At 50.6% G+C, this 3681-nt stretch overlaps 1 pseudogene; it reads left to right on the top strand.

The window, feature by feature from the left end:
* The first annotated feature begins 260 nt into the window (after positions 1-260).
* On the top strand, positions 261-1948 carry LOC131092457 (olfactory receptor 14J1-like; annotated as a pseudogene).
* Positions 1949-3681: the final 1733 nt, after the last annotated feature.

Raw genomic sequence — 3681 nt, 5'->3', positions numbered from 1 at the left:
CTTGTCCCTCTGCCAAATGGCCACAAATCCAGGGCAGTGGGGCAGGGATGGTTCCTCAAGAGCCCTGGCTGCTCCTGGCACATGCAGCCAGCACAACTGGAGCTCAGGCAGGGATCTGGGTGAAGGTTTTCTAGAGCAGGAACAAGGGTGGGTGAGTCCCAGTGGGACAGTCTGCAGAGAACGGCCCAGGTTTGGCTCAAAGCACCCTCTTCTGACTTGTCCTTTCTCCATGAACAGGTCCCCATGTGCAGGCACAGCAAATGTCCAACAGCAGCTCCATCAGGCAATTCGTCCTGCTGGCATTGGCAGACACGCGGCAGCTGCAGCTCCTGCACTTCTGCCTCTTGCTGGGCATCTCCCTGGCTGCCCTCCTGGGCAACGGCCTCATCATCAGCGCCGTAGCCTGCGGCCACCACCTGCACATGCCCATGTTCTTCTTCCTGCTAAACCTGGCCCTCACTGACCTGGGCTTCATCTGCACCACTGTCCCCAAAGCCATGCATAATTCCCTCTGGGACACCAGGAATATCTCCTACATAGGATGTGCTGCTCAGCTCTTTTTCTTTCTGTTCTTCATCTCAACGGAGTATTCCCTCCTGACTGTCATGTGCTACGACCGCTACGTGTCCATCTGAAAACCCCTGCACTATGGGACCCTCCTGGGCAGCAGAGCTTGTGCCCACATGGCAGCAGCTGCCTGGGCCAGTGCCTTTCTCAATGCTCTGCTGCACACAACCAATACATTTTCCCTGCCCCTGTGCCATGGCAATGCCCTGGGCCAGTTCTTCTGTGAACTCCCCCAGATCCTCAAGCTCTCCTGCTCCAAATCCCACCTCAGGGAACTTGGGCCCACTGCAGTTAGTGCCTGTTTGGTACTTGGTTGTTTTGTGTTCATTGTTTTCTCCTATGTGCAGATCTTCAGGGCTGTGCTGAGGATCCCCTCTGAGCAGGGACGGCACAAAGCCTTTTCCACCTGCCTCCCTCACCTGGCCGTGGTCTCCTTGTTTGTCAGCACTGTCATGTTTGCCTACCTGAAGCCTCCCTCCATCTCCTCCCCATCCCTGGATCTGTCAGTGACCGTTCTGTACTCACTGGTGCCTCCAGCCCTGAATCCCCTCATCTACAGCCTGAGGAACCAGGAGCTCAAGGCTGCAGTGTGGAGACTGATGACTGGATGCATTCAGGAACATTAAACTGCTGGCTAATTTCTGCAAATCACTTGTAATAAAAGTCATCTTTGATATTTTTGTGGGTTGCCTTTTGGAGGTTCTTTTTCTTTGTTTTACTTTTTTCATATTGTTCACAAGAAAAGGCATTGTTTGTGTCATTTTGTTTTTCTCCGCCTTCCTGTGGTCACAGACTGTGTCAATGAGGGGCCACGCTCTCGGTGGCTTTAAAGGAATGAAAAGATATCCCAGCAAAGTTTTCCGCAGAGATGCCCTTTAGTTGCCTTCTCTGGAGCTGCAGCAGCAATGTCTGTGTGCAGAGCTGGGGCAGATCAGTGCTGGCCCAGCAGCTGTGCCCAGCAGCAGCAGCACTTGGTGTTGCCAGTGCTGCTGCCGTGGCCCTGCCCCGCTGCCCTGGTGGCCCTGGCGTTGCTGCAGGGCCTGAGTGCTCTCGGGGCCGGGTACAGCCCTGGGGGTGGCAGTGCCGGGGCTGCAGCAGGGACAGACCAAGTAATATAAATAATTTGTAATATAAATAACCTTTGATAGTTCTTTTGGATTTGTTCTTTTTTCCCCTTGGTTTTAGTTTTTTAATATTGTCCACAAAAGAAAACCATTGTTTGTGCCATTTCTCATTTGGTTTCTCTGCACCTTCCCTGTGCCCACAGACTCTGTCAATGAGGGGCTGTGCTCTTGGAGTCTTTAAAGGAGCTAAAGGATCTCCCAGCAAAGTTTTCTGCAGTGATCCCTTTGTGTTCCCTATTCTGGAGCTGCAGCAGTAATGTCTGAGTTCAGAGCTGGGGCCAGATCAGTGCTGAGTACATCAGCTCTGGTCCTGCTGGCCACACCATTCCTGATCCAGCCCAGGAGCCATTGGCCTTCTTGCCCACCTGGGCACACTGCTGGCTCATGCCCAGCCTGCTGTCCATCAGTCTCTGCAGGTCCCTTTCCGCCTGGCTGCTCTCCAGCCACTCTGTCCCCAGCCTGTAGTGCTGCAGGGGTTGTTGTGGCCAAAATACCGGACCCGGCACTTGGACTTGTTAAACCTCAGCTTGTTGGATTTGGCCCCTGGATCCTGCCTGTCCAGGGCCCTGTGCAGAGCCCTCCTGCCCTCCAGCAGATCAACACTCACACCCAGCTTGGTGTTATCTGCAAATTTTCTGATTATGGACTCTATCCCCTCATCCAGATCATCAGTGCAGATAATGAAATGCACACTGGCTGGCTCTGATCCCTCGGCCATCCTGTGGGTGCCCTGGGATGGCACTCAGGGTGATCTGTTCCATCACCTTGCCAGGCACCCAGGTCAGGCTGACAGCCCTGGAGTTCCCCACATCCTCCTTCCAGCCCTTCTTGGGGATGGGATCACACTGGCACCTCCAGTCCTCTGGGACCTCCCTGCTGAGCCAGCACTGATGGTAAATGATGGAGAGCAGCTTGGCGAGCTCATCCACCAGCTTCCTCATCCCCCTAGGATGGATCCTATATGATCCCATACATCTGTGAGCATCTGAGTGGCTCAGTAGGTCACAAACTGCTTCCTCCTGGATTACAGGGGTCTGTTCTCCTCCCTATGCCCATCTACCAGCTCAGGAGAGCATTTGTCCTGAGGAAAACCTGTCCTTATATTGAAAATTGAGACAAACAAGATGGTAAGTAGCTCAGCCTTTTCTATATATCTAGTTACTATATTCCCCACTGCATCCAATAAAGAGGAGAGGTTCTCCTTATCTCCTGTTTTGCTATAATTAGTTTTATAGAAATATTTTCTATTATTTTTTGCTGAAGTTGCCAGGTTAATCTCTAATTGATCTTTCACCTCTCTACTTTTCTTTCTGCATAACCTAACAACATCCTAAACACTTCCTAAATTTCTTGGCCTTCTGCCCAAAATTTATGCATGCTCTTTTTTCCCCTGAGTTCCCACAAAAGTTCCATGGGCAGCCAGGCCAGTCATGTTCCTCTCTAGCTCATCATTGGCCACACTGGGACAGGCTGCTCCTTCCCCCTTAAGATTACTTTCTTGAAATGTGTCCATCCTTCCTGGACCTCTTTGTTTTTAAAGGCTGTTTCCCTTAAAAAAATCAGTACCTGATTTTGTACTCCCCAAATCTGCATCCTGAACAAGCCAAAGTCTACCCCTCCAAATTCCAGTGCAGAAGTTTTGTTTCTGACCCTCCTTCTTTCACAGAACATTAAACACTTGATTATTTAATGGTCACTGTGCCCAAGGCAGCCTCTGAGCCCCACATCTGCCACCAGCCCTTCTCTGTTTGTGAACAGCAGCAGACAGAGCTTTCCATGACAATGGGAGTGTCACCAAAAATTTAATAAAACAGAAAACTTCTTAACCCCAGTGTGGCATTAAGAAGCTGCATTCTTTATTCAGCTGGATGCATGGGGGAGATCTCCTCCCAAAGCCGTGCATGCTGAGTACAGGAAAGTTTCTGTTAATTTTCTGTATTTTGCACACATATTCATTTATTGTCCTGGACTAAACATATATATAATGATC

The sequence above is a fragment of the Melospiza georgiana genome, chromosome 22 (assembly GCF_028018845.1).
Source record: "Melospiza georgiana isolate bMelGeo1 chromosome 22, bMelGeo1.pri, whole genome shotgun sequence".
Lineage (NCBI taxonomy): Eukaryota > Metazoa > Chordata > Aves > Passeriformes > Passerellidae > Melospiza > Melospiza georgiana.
The sequence above is the reverse complement of the archived record's forward strand: the minus strand, read 5'-3'. Positions and strand labels throughout refer to the sequence as shown.